This window comes from Artibeus jamaicensis, unplaced genomic scaffold (assembly GCF_021234435.1).
Source record: "Artibeus jamaicensis isolate MK-2021 breed Jamaican fruit bat unplaced genomic scaffold, CSHL_Jam_final scaffold_1964, whole genome shotgun sequence".
NCBI lineage: Eukaryota > Metazoa > Chordata > Mammalia > Chiroptera > Phyllostomidae > Artibeus > Artibeus jamaicensis.
The window spans coordinates 723,614-743,796 of record NW_026522030.1 but is presented as its reverse complement, the minus strand read 5'-3'; the positions used below and the strand labels follow the sequence as shown (position 1 = coordinate 743,796).

Below are 20,183 nucleotides of genomic sequence, written 5' to 3'. Positions count from 1 at the left end.
CGATGACTTCATCTCCTGTGATTCTTGCCACAGCCATTGTCAGGGCTCCATGGAAAGATCGGGCCTGGCACCAGCCACTCTCCCCTAGTGGGCTGGGCTGGGAGAGCCAGTTCGCCGGCCCCAGCCTGACCTGGGTCTGTGGTCGGACCTCCTCCAGGAGCCTCCCCTTCCAGTGGCCACCCTTTGATCCGGCCTCGTTGTTCCTGGGAGCCGAGAGCAGTGAACTCCAGCTACTGCCCACACTTTATTGTGGGCGGGTGGCTGGGGCGGGGCAGGCACGTGCAGGCTCTGCCCTCAGGTGGGCTCCCGCTGGCTGCTGGGGGAGGCAGGCGGGCCACCAGGCCTGGCAGTTAGAGGGGCTTTGGGGGCCAGATCAGGCAGGGAGGCTCTGCGGAGTTGGTCTGGCCACGGTGGGAAGGTTAAGGTGGGCATTGGTAGGTACCCCTGGGTAAGGGGGGGAAGGGCTTGCTGGCAGGCTTGGCAGTGGGTGTCGCTGGCCGCGCGTGGTTGTATGTCGGGCCTGGGGAGTGGCAGGGGAAAGGGAGGGGGGAGAGAGTGGGAAGGCAGGCAGGGTTTGCACTTGATCCTTCAGGGCCCTGGGAGCTGGAAGGATTTGAGAGGGCATGGGAACTGGTCAGAGCCGTGATTTTAGGAGCACCTGCTTGGCTGTGTGTGAGGCTGGGTGCGGGAGTGTGTTTTACAGGGGTGTCCAACCCGCAGCCCAGAATGGCTGTGAATGCGGCCCAACACAAAATCATAAATTTACTTAAAACCTTTTTTTTCCCCCGCTCATCAGTTTTCATTATTGCTTGTGTATTTAATGCGTGGCCCAAGACAACTCTTCTGCCCGTGCAGCCCAGAGACGCCCAACAGTTGGACACCCCTGGTAGGAGGAGGAAGAAGCTGGTAGTTCAGGGCCGGCCTGTTCCGCCTTCCTCCTCAAAGGGGAGGGTCCCCTCTCCCCACCCCTCCCTGACACTGCCAGGAGCTCTTCTCATACCCCTGGAAAGCCTGTAGACTAGGAGTGGGGGTGGGGAGGGGTGATGGGGGAGCTGTGTGAAGCGGCAGAGAAGTTGGGGTCCTAGTCCACTCCCTGAACCCCAGCCGTGTTGTTCATCTCTCCCAGCCTCAATTGTTGGAAGGAGCAAGAAAAGCAAACGTTTCATTTGGCTCAGATGGCGGCCCAAGCCTGCGGGGGGCCGGTGAGGGGCTAACGTATCTGTTAAGTCTTCTATTTTCATTTCCTCCAAAACTGAGAATCTGCTAACTGCTTGCCTCTTGCAGCGGGCATCCAGCAGGGAAATAGTTCCAAAGGGGCCCTTCCCCACATGTTGAGGGTGGCCAGGTTCCCCCACAGAGGGTGGTCTGCTCTCTCCCTTGTCCCCAGCCACCACCCACCTTCCTTTGCCTGCCTTCATTGTCCCCCCTCTTCAGTGTTGTCTCTTTTGGGTAAGAAAACAGTTCAGCAAACATTTCTTCAGCATCTTTTATCTGCCTTGGGTCTGTGATGGGCCCAGGAAGTACATGGTTAGCTAACGTAGTAAAGCAGCTGTCATGAGGGAAGGTTGTCGAATAATCTCATGTTTAAAGATCTGAATGCAGGAGCAGCTGGCCTGGGGCGAGGGGCCCTGGATTCTTGGCTCTTCTCCTTTCTGCCTGTGGGACGTGGGCAGATTACAGGACCCCAGTGTCTTCAGCCCAAAACCTGGGCCAGTCACTGATGAGCCCTTCCTGTTCGAAGGCTCTGGGATCCTGCTCTGTCCTCTCCAGGTACAGAAGCCTGTGCTGAGTGCAGTTTCAGGGCAGAGCCCAAAGGGCAGGCTGTGGATGGAGTGGGTGGACGCCCGTTTGAATCCAGTTGTCTGACTTACTGTTTGTGACTTTGGGCACATTACTTCCTTAACCCTCTTGGAGTCTGGGTTTTCTCCGATGCAGATGGGTGTCATGGTATGCTTGACAGGCTGTGTCCTGCCTGGCTCCCAGGGACATCACTGGTTGTATTAATGCTGCTGAGGGCCTCTTCTGCAAGAATGCACCTCAGTCCCTCCTGTCCTCTTCCCAGCTGCGAGTAGCAGAGGGGCAGCGAGTCAGGGGAGGCCTCCAGCCTGGCCTGAGCTGAGAGAGAGGCTGGGGAGGCAGTAGCCCCCAGGGGCCCTGGGATGGGCCCCCACAGACAACCCCAGCTGGGGCAGACAGGGTCTCCATTCAAAACCCCCTTCAATTTGAATGTGTACTTCTTAGGAATTGTGTCTCACTCTGTGAAGAAAGAGTTTGTTAATGAAGTTAGTAGAGTAAAGGAGATTTGGGGAGGGCGGGCAGCCAGGGGAGAGGGGTTATTTAAACACACTTCAAAGAACATTCTTCTCCAGCATCTGAGCCACACCATTTGCATGCGGAATGATTGTGCTAATTAAACGTGGCCTCCTCCGTTCACAACAGGTTTGCCTGGTTGTGCAGCGTAATTGTGATCACCTAGTCAGGCTCCCCCGGCTTTCCCGGAAGATAACAATAACAATAATAATAGTGCCTGTCATCTTTTGATCTCTTGCTGTGTGTCAGGCATCCTACCAGGTGCTTGATAGTCATCATCTCATTCAGTCTTCACAGCAGCTCAGTGTCCCAGAGATTCTTGTCTCTGGTGTACAGAGGATGAGTCTGGAGTGCGGAGAGTTTAAGTGGCTCCCCGGGCTCGTACCCTTCCCCCGGGGCTGGCAGTTGGGGAAATGGCCCGAGGTCCTGCTGAGTCTTGCACTCTGCCCTCTGTGGCACTGCTCGGGGACATGCGACACGTGCTCACTTCGTATCTTGAAGCTTTCTCTTTTTCACTCGGTCCTCTCAGTAACCCCCTTTGGCTGGAGAGGAAGCTGAGAACCTAACAGAGACTCCGGCAGTGCCGGAGGTGAGACGGGGGCCCTTAATTTGGGGGTAAAGCCAGTCTCAGCATCCCCACCCACCTTCCCACAGTGAAGGGCACAGCCCCTCCTTGTCCTCCCTGGGGTCTTCAGGTCCCACCTTGAAGGGGCAGCAGAGTCCCTGCCTTTCCCAGTCCGGCAGGGCTGGGCCTGGCCTCCCACTGGGCTGCCAGCAGGTGGGAAGACTCCAGCTCGCGGTGAATTGCTTTGCACACATTGTCGTCAAGCAGAGGTTGCACATGGCCGGCTTGCGGTCACGCGTAACCCATGACTGGTTTCGCTGGGTCTGAGAGGGCGGAGAGGTGATTTCTAGTGTTTTTTAATCCTTTTAACTAATTTACCAATACTTAACCAGCCCCGAAACATGCACCTGAAAAATCTGGATTTCTGGCTTTTTTTGAGAAGACAGATAGGACAACACTGGGCCTCTGTGTAGGGCAGAGACTGACCTCTGCAGTTCACCCCGCCTCCTCCACCGAAGGCCTTGAGGGCGCTCAGCCAGGATTAGCTCTTCCCGGCCATCCTGGGAGGACTGTGTGTGTTTGGGGGGGGGGTCCTATTCTATAGATGACCAGCCTGGGGCCACTCTACAAGGCTGTCGCTGGGCGCAGGACTTGAACCTCCATCCTCACCGTCTGCCTCATGTGGCTTTCACCTCATTGCTTCCCAGCCATGTCCGACCCCCCACTGGCCACCAAGGAAAGAAGGAACCTTTCTCAGGCCTAATGACTCAGAAATAACCAACAGGGAGCCCGGGGAGCTGTTCTGTCTCCCCCTCTCCCTTTCCACCCTCCTCGAGGCCGGAGGGGACACGGGAAACCTATTCATTTAAACTCAATTATTTTCCCGAAGACAGAACAGAACTGAATTGGGTCAATGCTATATTTGCTGTGCTCAGCTGTTTCCCCTGCAACGCTAACCTGCCGGGTGTATTGCTGGGCACTGTGCTGCCAGGCCCACCAATTAGAACTCCCTATCAGTGGCCGTTCCTCCGCAAGCTTGACTCGGGAGCAGAGGACCATCCCCCGCTCGTTTGCCCAGCAGGCTGCAGGTTATGGGGCATCTAATGTCCAACACTAGTCACCGTGGAGAAGCTTCTGACAGTGGCCTTTCTACGAGTGAAGAAACAGAGGCCCAGAGAAGCGAGCTGCTTGTAGGAGAGGCAGATACATGCCCGGGACCTCAGCACAAGTGTGACTTGGGGCGGGTGCGTGATCGCTCTGCGCTTCTGTCTCCTCACCTGTAAATAAAGCAGGCAAACTCGGCACACCTCCGGGGATGGGGCTGTCACAATGTAAATGTGACAGAGTGTGCCCAGGGCCTGCTTGGGGTGAGCCCACCTGTGGACACACATCCCCTTGCACACTGGGCCATGCTTCCTTCCAGTCTCTCTCAGCAGGGAATCCAGGAACAGAGTCTTGCGGGCCCTGGGAGGGTGGGCCAGAAGTACCATCCTGTTGCAGAAGTGCCACCTGCTTGCAGAAGTGCCACCTGCTTACAGAAGTGTGGGCAGGGTGTGGCCTGCGGTGCCCCCCCCCATCTCTGCCACAGAGGGCTGGGCCTTCCCCAAGGCCAGGCTACTCCAGCCTCATGTTTACCTCCAGTTGCCAGTTGTGGGGCTGGGACAAGGGAGGACCTGGCCCTCCACTGCTGACCTCTGGGCGAGGCACCCAGGTCACCGTGCCCGGCATTGGACCTCTTGTGGCAGTGCTGGGAGCTGCAGGTGGAGCACAGCTCCTCCCCCGCACCCTGTGATGCTGTCGCTGGTCCCAGGGGTTTGGGGGGTGGATAAGAGGACAGTTCAGGGAAGTCTGAATTCTTTGGCCTTTTATGTGCCATGTGTGAACTTGGGTGTTGGGTCTGGCGTTGACACGGTGTGGTGAGGGCAGGCCGCTCTGGTGGGTGGGGACAAGACTTGCATACTGGGAAGCAGGTGGCCTAGTCACACACACTGCGCTCCGGAGGGAACACAGGGGACACAGCTGGAGTCCCTGGGGACAGGGCTCAGGGATGAGGGGGCTGGCAGTCACAGGCCCATCAGTTGGGACCCTCCCCCATCCCTTGCCCCCTGGATTGCATTCAGTCCCTGGAACACTGTGCCGGGGGTTGCCCAGTACTGGGCACTGTGACAGCCAGAAAAAGGGAGATGCTGACCATGTCTCACTGCTTGTGGGAGGAAATTTACTCCCTGTTTTTCCCAGGAGCCGTCACATGCGTGGCAGTTTACGCCCCCTGAATGCTTTGATGGAAACGTTACGTGTTTTGAGCGAACACGTGTCAGCATCCCTGGTGGGGAAAGGGTCCAGGATTCTCTGCCGGCTGAAGTCAGCACAGACACCGGTCAGCAGGCAGATCTGGCGGCTGTTAGGGGGAGGAGGTGGCCAGAGGGTCTAGAACCTGGCTGGCCTAAGGGGAGGGACATGTGAGCAGGGCAGGGTGGGGGGAAGTGTCTGAGCAGGTGAGGAGGAGGGAGGGAACTGGGAGGCTGAAAGCTGACAGTAGACATTAGCACCCCCCCCCCACCATATTCCAAACCCCAGTGTGTGGAGAACATACCACAGGAGGGCAAGGGCAGAGAACAGGGACTCTGGAAGGGTGGGCACTGGCAGCTTGGACCACAAAGACAGGCCTGAGCCAGAACGTTGAGGGGCCTGTAATGAGCTGTGTGACCCGGGTCAGCTTTTCCAACCTTTCTGTGCTTCAGCTTCATTTTAGTAAAATGTAGCTGTGAAGACCCACAGCTTATGGCTCTTTGGAGGATTCGTCGAGATAATGTATGTAAAATAGCTAGCGCTGGGCCTGGCGCGTGGCAGGTGCCAGGACGCATTCGCTGTTTGTTGGTGATGATAACACCACACAAGCATAGACGTGCTCACATAAATGAACAGCTGGGGTGCCTTGAATCTGGCACCCAGAGTTGGCCCTCAGTAAGTACAGTCGTGGCCTCTGCAGAAGCCCCTGTCCGTGAGCAGTCAGGCGCTGGGCTGACGTCCTCTGTAGGGCATCCCTGTCTGGCCCTGTGCCTGCTTCCGTCCCCCTGGCTCCTCAGGCCCCTCCGAGATGGCCTCGGTTGTCTGCACGGCCTCTGAAAGGAGAGCCTTGGTCAAAGGAAAGGTCCTCCCTCCTGATATGTGAGCAATCTCTCTTTAAGAGAACTCACGAGCACTCCCTGGAAGTGTTCTCTGGCAGTCTCGGGGCCAGCTCTCTTGCACCCCAGGAAATGCAAAGCTTCTTGTGGGAGGAGGGTTCCAGAGATCCTAGGCCAGTTGGGGAGACACTCTCAGATCTGAAATGATGAGACATCTGGGCCCTCTGGGTGTCTGTGTTCCTCACACGATGATGGAGTTCCAGGACCTGGAGGAACAGAGATGAATAGATCCCCAGCACCCCCAGGAGAGTCGGGGCCATCCAGGAATTAAGGAAGAGAGCTTGCACACCCCTGTGCCTGGGGACCTGGAGAAAGGCTTCCCTTAGGTGGGGGCAGTTGAGCTGGGTCAGAAAAGGTGAATAAGAACTAGAAATAGCGGCAGATCAGTGGGGGCAAAGGTGTAGCCTGAGAAAGGACGGGGCACGCATGGGAAAGTAGGAAGGAGGTCCTTGTGGCTGAGTGGAAAGTGTGTGGTGGGTGGGTGGGTGGCTCCTAAAGATTAGGGAGGCCCAGGCCACTGGTACCAGGAGGGACTGGATGGGCCGCCTCTGAAATTCCCCCAGCTATGCCAGGAGGGTCACTGTGTGCTCACTCTGTACTTCTACATATTGTTCAAGATGACTCAGGAGGGAGCTTGCAAGAGGTTGTGCAGTCCTCTGAGCTGAGGCTAAGAAAGGTCTACAGGAAGCAACTTATTCATGGTCAGATAGACAGTGAGTTGGGCGCCTAAATTGGGATGTACATCTTTTGATCCTCAGATCCAGGCTTATTTCATTTTTACTTGTGACCCCCTCCTGTGACAGCTGTTATGCAGAGTGAGAGACCCTGTCATAGGAACCCATTTTGTTTTAACAAGATATTAGAACTGTGTGGATCAGGTGGCGGGTGGGTGGGACTTCCTGCTGGGGGAAATCTGGGAAGGCTTCCAGGAGGAAGAGGTATTAGCATTGGGGAGAGATACAAGGGGGACAAGTAATAGGTGCAAATGGTTGTCTGGGATGAGACACATCTTTTAGATGAAGTTGGGTCAATTTGTGCAAGTGACAGGGCTTCGCTGGACTTGACTCCTTTGTCTATATAAGGTGGTCATAGTGTCTGTCTACCTCGCCTCATTGTTGCCATAATTGAGGCTCCCTGGGGCCTGCCCCGTGGAGGAGGTGCTTGGAGATGCTGGGTTCCCTCCTTCTGCATTGTGACCTTGGCTGCTCTGGGAGCCAAAAGGGGCTTCTTCTGCCTGAGGGCCTCTCCCTGCGACTGCCTATGTTTTGAAATTTTATCAAGACATTGGATAGGCCCAGATGAAAACTGCGAGGGGAGACCTCAGAAGGGAGGAAACCACTCTAAGTGCACCCCCGGCTTATGACTAAGGCCCAGGATTGGGGTCGGAGGGCTGTGGCCAGCGTCGGATCATCCGAAGTCAGGATCAGCTGTGCCCAGAACAGGGCGCAGTGGGGGATGGAGTGAGTTAGGTCTCCCAGGCTGGGGGTCGCTGTGTACCACAGTCAGACCTGTTCTCACCAGCCCTGCAGGTGCCCCGCCAGAGCCCTACCCAAAGTAGGTGCCTCATGGTCTGGCACTCAGGAGCTCAGTTGTTTGCCAAGGGACCAGAGCAGGGGAATGAAACCCCCAGGGGACAGTACGGGGCCTGCGATGCCTCTGGACTCAGGAGCCGTGGAGTCGGCAGGACCCCAGGCAGGGGCCTGTCTCCCACGGCCTCTCTGTATCCAGATGTACGTGGAGGGACTGGATTTCGTAATTCCACCGCATCAGGAACTCGTGAGGCAGCCCCCTTAGTTTGGTGAGCCCCACTGGGTGGTGGCTGTAAGGAAGGGGGTGTGGTTCCCTGCCTGTGGTAGGGCCCCAAGAAGTTGCTGTGGCTTCTTGATTGGGGGTGGAAAAGGGGGTGACTCCAGGCAAAAATGTTGGGTTGGCTGGGTGTGCCTTTTCCTAGGCATTTGGGTTTCAGTGAGGGCCCATGGGCCTGACTGGGTCTGGCTGCCGAGGTCTTACGGCATTCACTAACCTGGACCACTTTCTCTGTTGGTGCCCTGCCTCTCTCCGCCTGGGGGTGGGGGTGGGGGTGGGAGGGGCGGCCAGCAGAGTCCTGAACCCAGGACTGCTTGTTGCCTGGGAACCAGGTTCTTCCCAGCTAGGGGGGGTCAGGAGCCCTACTTCCCCTTGGCCTCCTGCCTGGTGACAGCCATGCAGGCAAATCCCTGGCCTTGTCTGCACCTCCGTCTTGGTTGCATTTTTTAAATGTTTAAATGGAAGTGAGGGGGAGGACTGGGCTCTGGGCTGCAGCCTGGGAGCTGGAGGAGCCAGGGTGGGGCCCTCGGGGCTGGGCCATCCCTCCCCAAGGTCTGAGGGAAAGCGTTTGCAGCTGGGGTCAGCTGGCCTTGGAATGTACCCAGCCCTGGGGCCTGGGAAGGGAATTGCCTGCCACTGCAGGTGGGTGGGCTGGGGCGGCAGGGGCGGGGCTGGCCGAGTCCCGCCCCAGAGCCTGCGTGTTGGGGATGGTGCCGCCAGGGGAAGTCTGGGGTGCTCTGCAAGCTCAGCAAGCAAGGAACAGTGCCCCGGGAGGCGGCTTTGGTGTCCCTCCCAGTCTTTTGGTTACCCCCGCTCCTACCTGCAAGCTTTATTTAGCTGGCCGATCCCCAAAAGATACGTTATTCATTCAACACATCTGTCAGTGCCTACCTTGTGCCAAGCATTGGCCTAAGGTGTGCCTGGCTTACCAGGGTGAACAGGCCCTTGTTCCTCCTTGTGTCTACAGACCTGGCATTCTTGGGCCAGAGGCTGGGTGCAGGGGAGGGGGGAAGTAAACTGGGTGATTTCAGATCAGTGCTGTGAAGGAAATGAAGCCAAGCGATAATTCCTTTAGCTGGAGTGCTCAGGAATGGCCTGTCCTAGGAGAGGACATTTGATCTAAGACCAGAATGAGGTAGAACCAGCCTTGCCTAGAGTCAGGGCCAGCAGAGGGAATGACCAGTGCAAAGGCCCGGAGGCGGGCCCCCAGCGGGATATGACCCTGGGCGGAGCCAGCACTTTAGGGGAGGAGCCTGGAAGCAACCACTCCTGGCTGAGGCTTCGCCAGACCTAAGGACCCTTTCCGGAGGCTGGAGAGTGACTGTTCGTAGGCGGCTTCCTAGACGTCTTGGACCTAGAGGTTGTGCCATATGGTCACCTGTACAGAAGACTGTAATTTTCCACCCGTTCTCTGGAGGACCCGGAAATCTGTAGATGTTGTCACTGCTGTTTTTTTTAAGTCATTTGTGAAATTGCAGCTTGGAAGACGGATTTAACATGTGCTTTGCAGGCAGGGGAAGCCTGCCTGGGCAGGCCTCTTAGATGCTGGCCTGGGCTGAGTGGTCCCCAGATCTGGCCCGGAGTGGCACCTGAACACGCAGCATCCTTGGGGATGAGCCTCTGTGGTCTTGGACTCCTTGGTGACAACCTCGGCAAGATCCTTGGCCGGACCAGAGGATCTGCTCTCTGGAGGCCTGGCCGTCCTCACAAGCTGGATCTGGCTCCTGGGCGCCCTGTGTCCAGACCTGGGTCAGCCAAGAGGCCAGGATCCCCACTGACAAGGTCTGTGGGTGGCTTCTGGGGGGAGGGCTCGGGAAGCTTCCTCCCCAGTGAGTCCCCAGTAGGAGTGGATGGAGACTGGAGGGTGTGAGGCTGTTTCTCCTGGAAGCCCAGGCTTGGGGTGCCACCTGTCCTCGGGCCAGGGCCTCATTGGTGCGTGGGGGTGGTTAGCAGCCAGCTGAGACCCTTCGGGGCTTGGGAGGAAGCACAGAGGTGGGAGCTGGGGTTGCTAGACAGGCTGCTTCCGCCTTCTGGGAACTGGGCCCTGCTCTCTGGGAGTTTCAAATCATGGGGTGGGGATGGGGAGACTGGGGGGCACCTGGAAGGTTGATCTAGGCCCAGGGAACTGGTGGGGTGGGCAAGGTGGGCTGTGAGGAGGGCCCTTGAATTCAAGCTGTGTTGCCAGTGAGGACCCTTGGCCTGTTCTTTAGCCTGAGGCTCCCGGCACAGGTGAGGAGGTGGGGGAAGCCACTGGGTGAATGGACACAGGTTTAATAATCCTAGCCTGTCTCCCTGACGGTTAGTATTGCAGGAGAGAAGCTTTACTTCTAAAACTTGTATTGATCCAGACACTAATGAAAAGTAAAGGGCTTTTCGGAGCAAGGTTTCTTTTTTTCTGTGCTAGAAAAAGGACATCAGAGTCCTAAAACACGAATTTGTTTTCCTCCCTCCTAGATCGGGGTGGGGAGGGGCTGTCCGCTGGCTTGGCTTTGTTTGGGTTTCACCTTTTCGGGGGGGGGGGGGGGGGGGGCTCCCTGACCACTCGGCCTGCGGCCATCGCTCTCTTTCCAGGAGTTAACTGAAGCTGCCACTGGCACATCCGGCCTGTCTCCCAAAAGGGATGGGGGCCGCAGGAGCCCCTCACTCACCTGAGCCCCCAGGTGGTGAGAGGCACCTCCCTAGGAGGCATTGATGGCTGGAGTCTCTCTGGGCCTGGTTCCTTTGCTTCCCTGTTGTTTGTACACATTCTTATTTTAAATACTTAGTGAGCTCTTATCACATGCCAAACCCTCCCTCCCCCTCAGGACACAGAAATACAATAGACATAGCCCTTGGCCATCTGTCCAGAGCTTACTTTCTGGCAGGAGAGACAGAGAGTCCTGAGTGAGTAAAGGAATCCCGGATAGCGTGAAGTTCCCTCACTGGATTTTTATCTGCTTTGTTCAGCACCTGGATTCCAAGTGCCTGAGACAGTGGCGCATAGTCTGCTCTGAGTATTTGCTGGCTGAATGAGCAAGGCGTTGTGAAGGAAGTGCGCCAGGTGTTTCTGTGGGGCGTGATGGGGGTGGGGCACTTGGGGGAGGGCTGAGTTTCAAAAGAGGACCGAAGCCAGCCTTTCGAAAATAAGGGTGGAACAAGAATTCCCTCCAGGTGCAAAGTCCCGGAGGCAGGAAAGCCCGGGCTGCAGGTGGCAGGTGGGGTTGCTGGATGAGGTCAGAGGGTAGGGAGGCCACCTTGCGGGCTTCTTCCACCTGGGAAGGGGCTCGGGTGTATTTTGAATGCTGTTAGGAGTGATTGATGGGTTTCTAACCCTGGAGTTAAGGGATCATCCGATTTGCATTTCTAAAGGGTCCCTGTGCCGCCCTAGCAGAGAGAAGGGGGCGGAGGGAGGCCGCCTGGGCTGGTACTGGGGGTGCGAGATTTCAGAGGAGGTAGCCGCTGGGTTTGCAGGTGGGTTGGATTCTGAGGGCCGAGTTGCCTGGCTTTTGAGACCCTTGGTTTTGACCGCTGAGGTGAAGCCCCCCTTTGGACATTTCAGGCTCGAGGTTCTGTGAGCTGTCCCAGAGGAGTGTTTAGGTCTCTGGAGCTCAGAGGTGGGGAGGGCTGGAGATAGAAACTTAGGACTTTTGAGCCCACTGGTTATATTTAAAGCTAAGGCGTGGATGGAATCACCAAAGGGAAGTATTTTACTGAAGGAGAGCACCCACATTGGAGCCCGAGAAACTGCACACCAGTGTGTAGTGTGCCAGGCCCGCGAGAGTGCCAGGGAAGGAGCGCCGTGGCCCGTGAAGGAGGAGGGACGCTGCAGAGTGGCAGCCTGGGGTTCTTGGAGGGAGTAACTGACCTCCCTCGAGTAAGGGGGGGACAGAAACTGGGGGTGGGTCTGGCCACGTGGAGGCCTTGGGGACCTGGAGGAGAAACACTGGGGCCAGGACAGGTATGCCGAATAGCAAAGGGAGGTGAGGCAGTGGTGTCGGAGAAGTGCAGGGGGAACTGGTCAGTCTGGGAAGTTGAGGGGGCAGTGAGGGGCTCGGACGTTCTTATTTATCTCCCAGTCTCGGTATACCAGCTCCCCCAGGGACCTCTGCCTTGAGCATGTGTCAGGACCCTCTGAGCAGAGTGGAACCCCCAGGGACTCTGATTTGGAGGGCTGGAGTGCCCCCCCCCCCACACACACACAAATGACCTCTAACAGCAGCTCTGTAACCCCTTCCTACTGCTCTCCTTCCTCTCTGCAGAGGCTTGGTGATTGCCCTGTAGTGTCATTCAGGGTCACCTGACCCTGCCCTCTCCCCGTTTCATCTGTCTCTGCAGGTAAGGCCCCCACGAGGAGCACCCTGGAGCTGGGTGTGCACCGAGGGTCTTTTCCCCTTGCCCCTAGTGGAGCTGGTCTTCACGTACATTAATGGCTTTGGGCTGGGAGGCTCTTTGTGTGTGTTTGGCTTCCAGAGAAGTTTGAGGTCTTTGTCAGGACCTTGACCTCCCCCAAGGCTGGACTGGATGTGGGAAGTTTAGAATGTGCTGGTTTGGGGGAGGGTGGCACTGTAGAACTGGGGACATCCTGAGGTCTGATAGACTCCAGGTGGGTTTTTCAGTGTCTGATGAATGAATAACAGTCCGGTATTTGAACCTTTTGGCCTGCCGGGTTGTTTTGTTAAATTTCTCTGCAGCTGGTTAACCTGCGTTTTTACATCTTGTCGCGTGTAGTGAATAGTGTGTGTATATCCTCATTTTACACATGAAGAAAGTGAGACTCAGGAAAGTGAAAGCACTTGCCCAGAGTCCTCCAGCTGCTAACTAACGCAACCAGAATTTCAACTCGGGCCTGCAGACCTGCCGGGTCAGGCCGCCCCTCCCTGCCTGATAAACTCTGTGGGCGAGGAGGTAATGCTGGCGCCTGAGGCTCCCCGGGCCCTGCTGCCCCGCTGGGACAATGGCTTTGTGCTCTGCCAGGTCTGCAGGGCTTTCCTCCTGCTTCCTGACCCTGCTTCCTCTGGTGCGACACACACCCCTCCCCTCCCTCCCCTCCCTCCCCTCGGCACCCGTGCCAGTTGCTTTAGGCTGCAGGAAGGCAGAAGGAGGCAGGCCTTGAACCTGGTCTAGCCTTGGGGGCTCTGGGGCCAAGGGAGGCTGTGTGTGCCACAGGTGGCTTGTGTGGATGCTGCTTGACTCCCTACAGGAAAGCGAGCTCAGCTGCACCACAGACCCTAGGGGACACCTGAGGGGGGAGTCTCCCCCACCACCATCACTGGGGAGTGGAGAGAGTGAGACCCAGAGAAGGCCAAGGTGGGGCTGGGCTCTGCCTGGAGAGGTGAGGCCACATGCTGCCTCCTGGTGACAGGCAGTGTGGCTTTGTGCCCTCTCGTCCCTTCCCCCGCCCAGCAGACCCCAATTCGCCTGGGGGCTGAGGTGGAGGCAGGTTCAGATTTCTAAGGATTTGGGCCAAAGCCCAGCTTTCTGGCTAGTCTTCACTGCCTTCTGGCTTGGCTCCTTGGCATGGGGGGCGGGGCGGTGTTTGGGAGGCTCTAGGAGGGTGGTCTTGCCTGGTAGTCACCGAGGGTCCCAACTGGACCCTCCTTTTCAAAGAAAGAAACTAAGACCCAGGGAAAGGTGACTTGCGCGGGGCCACGGCCCAGGACACCAGTTTCCAGCTCCGTGCCTCCCAGCAGAGCCTGGCAGCCTCCGTCTCCTTCACCAGTCTGGCCTTTATTTCTCAGGTGTTCACTCAGAGCCAGGCTTTGTCTGTGGCTCTCGGGCCCCTCCCAGCCCCCAGTGGGGTTAAATACCATTATTACCACCCCTTTCACGGAGGGAAAATTGGGAAGGCCCGGAGAGGTGACCTGTCTTGTCCGAGAACACACGAGTTGTAAGTGGCACAGTCCAGATTCGAGCTCAGTCTGGCTTCAGGGCCCGTGTTCTGAACCTCCCTGCCTCCTACTGTCTGGCAGCTGGGCGGGCCCTGCCCACTCACGGAGCCTCGGGGCCCCAGGAGGCCTGAAGGCCTGGGCTCCCTGCACCTGCCACCTCCTCTAGCCACGCCGCCTGTCCAGGGGGCGGGGCCTGAGGGCCTTGGTGTGAGGTGCCCCGCCCCTGCAGGGCGCTGTGTCTCCTTTCGGGTGGCACCAGATGTCCTGACTTCTAGTTTTCTCATCCGCGTGTAAGAAGGGGGAGAGAACCTTAACCAGATGAAAGCCTCGGGTCGGGGCCCCTGTGACAGGTGACTCCTCATCCTCATGCACCCCCTTCATTTTTGCCCGGGAAGGAAAGGTGCCAGGGGCTATGCAACAGGGGGGTCCGGGCGCCAGGCTGGGGAAAGCCAGGCCTCCTGGAGTGGGAGGGAGCAGGTGGGGGAAAGCGTCCTGGCTTTGGCGGACCTCGCCTGGCTGGGTCCCAGTGTTGCTGCAGACCGTGGGAAATCCTGGGCCGGTGGGGGGCCTCTGCCCACTGAGCTCCCTCCTCTGAGCAGTGGGCTCAGGTGACACCTGTCGTGTGGAGTGGTCGTGAGGGACGATGGGCCTGTGCCGTGAAGTGCTGAGCTCTGCGCCGGGCATGAAGTGGGTGCTTATTTTTTTAAAGATTTATTATTTTTTTTTAAAGATTTCATTTCTTTACTTTTAGAGAGAGGGGGAGGGAGAGAAAGAAAGGAAGAGAAACATCCAGTGTATGAGAGAAACATCAGTTGGTTGCCTCTTGCGCAGCCCCAGCTGGGGACCTGGCCCAGAACCCAGGCATGTGCCCTGACTGGGAATCGAACTGGTGACCTTTGGGTTCACAGGCCAGCATTCAATCCACTGAGCTTCACCAGCCAGGGCAGATTTTATTTATGTTCAGAGAGAGGGCAAGGGAGGGAGAAAGGGGGAGAAACATCCATTGGTTGCCTCTTGCTCACCCGCAACTGGGGACCTGGCCCAGAACCCAGGCATGTGCCCTGACTGGGAATCGAACTGGTGACCTTTCAGTTCACAGGCTGGCAGTCATTCCACTGAGGCACACCAGCCAGGGTTTTACTCTTACTCCTAAGATGTAGCCCCATTGTTTGGGGGTTCTTTGGAGCATTTGGGGGAAATTTGGATTTTTACTATTGTGTGTTTTATCTCAAGTCTTCCTTAGAAGTCCAAGGCCTTCAATCGGATCATGCCTTTTTTGGTTTCTTGTGTTTTTTGTTTTGTTTTCTTTTTTTGATGTCCTGTTTCCTGTACAGAAAAAGGGATCTGTGCCTTTAAAACCCTGGTCAGCTCAAGTGGGACACTGTTCCTTTAAAAGCACATTACAGAGAGTTGGAACTTAGCCTTTGTTTAACTAGCCATGATTAGTCCCAGCGGACAGGGCTGGAGTGGTGTGTCCAGGACCGGAGCTGGGCTGGACCAGCTGGGCAGTGGGGAACAGTGGACAGCGGGCCGGCTGCCCCAGCCTCCTGGGGTCCGGGGCCTGGTGAGCTTGGTGGCCGCGCCGAGGGATGGTGAGTAGTCTGAACAGAGATTGGAATGAGGGAGGACGGAAGGAGGGAGGTTGCCAGCCCTGGGGCCGCTGACCAGCCTCCTGGGCCCGGGCCCATCTCCTCCAGGCGGGTGGGAGCTGCAGAGAGGAGCCGTCACGGGTGCCAACCTTGGGAGGGGCCGGGCATTCCCTGGGGACCTGTCTCTGGCCCTCTGCAGACATCTCCCGCCAGCCCAGGATGTGGAAGCAGTTAGGATAGCCCGCCAAAAAGCAGGAAACAAAACGTGTTGAGGCGGCTTTTAGTTTTTTAAGGGAGAGGGAGCCGGTGTCAGTCGGTCCTTCTGTAAGCAAGCCCCGCGGCCTCAGGGGCCGGCTGCCGGAATGTTTTCTGAGCCGAGCAGCGTGGCCTTTGCTCTGCGTGGCCCAACCCTGGGCTGGGCTGGGTGGGGCTGTGCTGGCATTTTGGGGCCCTGTCATCTCCACCCCAGTCCCCCAGGACAGGTCTCTCCTTTTCTCCTTCCTTCTCCCCACCTGTATCTGTTCCCTGACCCATCGGCTTGCAGGGGGGGCGGTGAAGACCAGGGAAGTTGTGTCTGGGCCTGGAATGTGTTTTGCTCCGGCTTAAATATTTGGAACAGTTGTCAGGAGCCAGGTCACTGTGATGCAGCGGTCTTGGCTGGGGAAGTACCCTGTCTCCGAGAAGTCAGAGACTGTTACAGACTTCCTCCAGGCAGAGTGTGGGAACAGTTGAGCTGCCTGACTTGTTACGAGTGTCCCTTGGCCCTAGCACTTTCACTGTCACTGCTGGGGGCGGGCAGTGGGTCAGATTCCTACCAGCTAAGTGTCCTTTGCTCCACTCCCCAGGCAGGGGAAATGGTTTGCCCAGGGTCATACAGTTCTGGTGACCCAGAGTTCCTGTCAATCACCTGAAACCACATGCTTTCTGTAGGTTCGGTGGGAGCCGTGGCGCTGACAGGCAGTGCAGAGGGTTTGCGGTTGGAGCCCGGATGCCAGGCCTCCAGCCCTGTTCGGGGACCTGCGAGCTGTGATCTTGGAAACCGCTGGACCTCCCCGAGCCTCCCTAACTTGGAGTTTCCCTGGAGGGCCTTGTCGGCTCTGCTGGGGCAGGTGCCCCGGGCATTGGGAGTGGGCAGCCCAGTGGAACTGGACCCAGACAGGGCCGAGCAGGACTGGCTTAGCTGGGTTGGGCTGTACCTTGGAAGCTGTATTTAACATGTGTGGCATTATTGATCGGAATTCCATGGGTCAGGTGGTAAATGACAGAGCCAGCTTTTCCCAGAGGCAGCTGTGGTGGGTGGGAAAGAGGGCGGGCTCTTGGGTCTGGCACACAGTCCGGGCCTGGAGGTCTTGGAGCCTCGGGTTTCTTCACTGCAGTTGGGCCCCTGGGCTCTGTGCGGGTCAGAGGTGTGGGGGTGTTCAGTGTGGGGCCAGGGTCCCATGTGCGCTTCCCTGGCGTGTGGGCAAGCGCCGGTGTGCACAGGCGAGTGTGCAGGCAAACTTTGGTGCCGGTCCCCAGGAACAGGGGCACTCAGCAGCCACACCCCTTCCCTTTGACTTGGTTCCTCTGAGTTTCTGCCTTTGCCGGTGGCCTGGGAGCCTGTGGCCCTCGGGCACCACTCTCTCCTGTTTTGCTGCTGTTGACTGGTCCTGGCTGTCTCCTGCCGGTGACGGTCTGGGAGGCGGAGCTCTGAGGCCTCCTGGGACTCCCAGACGCCAGACTCCGGGAGGGATGGGGAGCGAGGGTCTGGGAGCTCTCAGACCCCCGGGTTTGGAGCTGGCATCCTGGAGGTTCTCAGTAACTCTGTGCTGGGGTCCTGGGCTCCCTAGCCCAGGAGTGGGGGGCATCAGCTCAGTGAACCTCCAGCAGGACCTGGCAGGAGGGAAGGGCAGCCCCACTTGTCAGCCGAGGGAGCAGAGGTGCAGGAGAGGCCCCGCACCCCTTCCTTCCCTGTCCTCACCTCTTGTCTCCCTGGGGCCATCTGTCCCTGACAGTGGCTCGAAGTGAAGAGACAGCAGGGCTGGAGAGGAGCGTTGGGGCTGGAACCTAGGGTGCCAGGGTTTATTTCAAGGCGCGTCCGTCTCTTCTTAAATGGGGACTTTGAGGCGTCTACTTAAAATGGCAGTGTTCTGCAGCCTGCTCTGGGAGGTGGGGGGTGGGTGGAGTGGCGAGGTGCTCTGGATCAGTTGGCAGAGGCTCTAGGAGAGCCCACCTGCGGGGCGGGGGCAGGGGGTTTCTGCCCGCTGGGCAGAGTGAGAGGCATCTCGGAAATGTCAGTGGTCCCAGGGAGAAGGCAAGAGCAACCAGAGAGGCGACACGGGGCAGGAAGGCGCAGAGTGCTGGAGAAGGCCAGGGCCAGGGCGCCCTGCATGGCCGGCTCCCCAGATGGGACAGCTGAGGCACACAGGTGCACTAAGGTGACCAGAGTCACAGAGCGTGATGTTTACACGTGTTTGTTTCTGAGGAGGGAGGCCTCGCTTCCTTCGCCCAGTCGTCAGCCAGCTGGGGCTGTGCTGACAAGGGCCTGCCTGGTGATTAGGGATGAGGGAAGGGCGGTCCCCAGATCACGTTGTCATGCTAACACGGTGGCTCACACAGCCCCAGGAGACCACGTGGCATGGTGCCCTGTCCCGGCTGCAGGAGATGAGAGGGAAGATGCCGCTTCTGCCCCCGCCTTCAAATTCCACAGGGTGCCACCTGAGCCCCCAAGGGCTTCCTGGAGGCGGGCAGCGGGGAGCAGATTGATCAGCCAGGGGTGTATGGCTTCCTTGAGGAGTGGAAGTCCTCGGTTTTCAGCTCATTCATTTTTATTTCATCATCCTTCCCAAGCTGGGTCATGAGTCCCCGGGGCCCCAGGCAGCTGTCAGGGGTGTTTATGGTTTCTGATGGGGGTGGGGGAGCCGTCAGAAACCAGTCACATGCTGGGTGGTGTGACCTGTGGGACCAAGGGCTGCGTTGGCCCGAGCGAGGAGGAGACGGGCACAGACTGAGCTCGCAGCGAGGGAACCTCAGCCAGGACCTTGAGCCATTCACCCGGGCTGCGTGGGGGGAGAGCTGGGGTGGGCAGGGGGCCAGCAAGTGCGGGGCTGCTCCGACGCTGACAGGCCAGGGCTGCAGGCAGATGAGGCGGGGGGCCGAGTCCCGGGGGCTGTGCTCCTGGGGCTCGGGTGTCTTTACCTTGGATGACAGGGTAGCTTACGGTTGGGGATGTCACCCTCTCTAATCCTTCCAAGGGCCGGGGCTAGGCTTGGTGGCTTCTCCTGAGAACCAGAGAGGGTGGAGGACTGTCCCTGCTCAAGGTGGGTGGGCCCAAGTCCCTCAACTAACTTTAGATTTGCCCAAACCTCATCCTGTTCAGTGAGTGTTCCTTGGATTCTCTTCTTTTAAAATTCAGGGCACTTTGCTGTTCCACTGAGGTTTATGAATGTTTAAAAACTGCTTTGTGGTCCCCAAAGTAATTTGACGAGTCTGACAGCTATTGATTAAAAATCCAAAATTATTCAGGTTGCAGGAGGACTTGGGGGATTAGATGGAAAGTTTTTTTGTTTCTTCTTTGTCTGTGTGCCCTTTGCCACCTCCCACCCGGCCCAGAACCAGAAGGAAGTAAGGTGTGGGGAGGTAGATGTGTTCCGGAACGGTTCTGAAAGCTCGGACGGGCTGCAGAATCGCCCTGGAAGGGGTGGGGACGGGCCTGGTGGGGATGCTCAGGGTGCGTCTCCTGCCGCGAGTCAGAGCGGCCTCCCCAAGTCCCCGGTCTCTCCTCCAGCCTCGTGGCCCAGGTTGCCCGCAGGCAGCAGTGGGGTGTCGCTCTGCTGTTCCAGGGGTGGTGGCGGTGGGAAGAGACGTAGCAGTCAGTACGGGGTCCCTTATGTCTGCAGGGGGTTGACATTGTGGGTTGGGTTGGCTGGGCTTCCTGGAGTAGTTCAGCAGGTGGGTAAACGGCAGCCCCGAGGGAGCCTGTCAGCGCCGTGCAGCGGGTCTGTGGGTCCCAGGGCAAGAGGGTGGGCCAAGGTCACGGGCAGACCAAGGGTGGCCAGGCGCCTGCTGGGCCACTGGGCTGACTGGCTGCCCCACCTCCAGGCCTGCCCCGCCCTCCGCTGTGAGGCAGGTTCCAGGACAGTCCCACAAAGGGAGAGCTGGCCGTTGGGACCCCAGCTTTCACTTCTGTGCCCCGCGATCCGGCCGAGCCACTCCTCTCTGTAAGCCTCGGTTTCCTCTGGTGTCCTAAAGCCCCTGACATCAAATCCTTTACATGAATCAGGGGCATGTGTGAGGAGGATTGCCCCGTGAGCCGGGGCTCCTTGGACCTGTCCGAGTGTCTGCTCCCCCTTTCTGCCTATGGTGCGGGGTCGTTGGGAGAAGGCGGGGCGCCAGTGTGCGTGCCTGGGTTAGAACTCCTGCGACACGTGAGCCTGAGCTGCGTGGCTGCCAAGACCAGGCCGCTGAGGTGCCTCTCACTCAGTCAGCACCCAGGGCACCTGTGGGAGGCAGGGCATGTGACGAGCCACCCCGTCCTCCGAGCCTGGTTACCAGGGTGTGGGGCCTTCTTCACAGCTCAGCCCTGTGGCACCAGGGGAGACACCGGCTCCCAGGTGTGGGCTGAGGGCTCCTTCCTGCCCAGGGCTCAGTGTGGACATGGGGACAGGCTCCCAGTGGTTCCAGGGGCTGCTAGGGCCCGGGTCCATGCCTCCAGGCCAGGCCTGGTCCTCCCAGGAAGCCTTCCCAGACAGGGCGGGCGACCTCCCTGCCTTTTAAGGACGGGCTCTGTCTCCCCAGGGCCCCGGGGCAACCAGGCAGCTGCATTCTTCTCCCCTCCCCGGGGACCTCTGCTGGGCCAGGAGTGAGGGCCGGTCTTCTCAGC

General features: G+C 58.3%; 1 protein-coding gene across 10 annotated transcripts in view; it reads left to right on the top strand.

The window, feature by feature from the left end:
- Window positions 1-20,183, top strand: part of DAB2IP (DAB2 interacting protein) — a 180,897-nt gene that overhangs the window by 128,924 nt on the left and 31,790 nt on the right. The window contains exons 1-2 of one of the 10 annotated variants that reach the window (XM_037142175.2): window positions 15,181-15,325; window positions 16,253-16,431. The exons of 7 other annotated variants lie outside the window; for them this stretch is intronic. The gene's annotated coding sequence lies outside the window, so the exon portion shown is untranslated. Of the gene's footprint in view, window positions 1-9,493; window positions 9,649-15,180; window positions 15,326-16,252; window positions 16,432-20,183 lie in introns of those variants that run through there. 2 more of the 10 variants (XM_037142173.2, XM_037142174.2) reach the window with 2 other exon arrangements.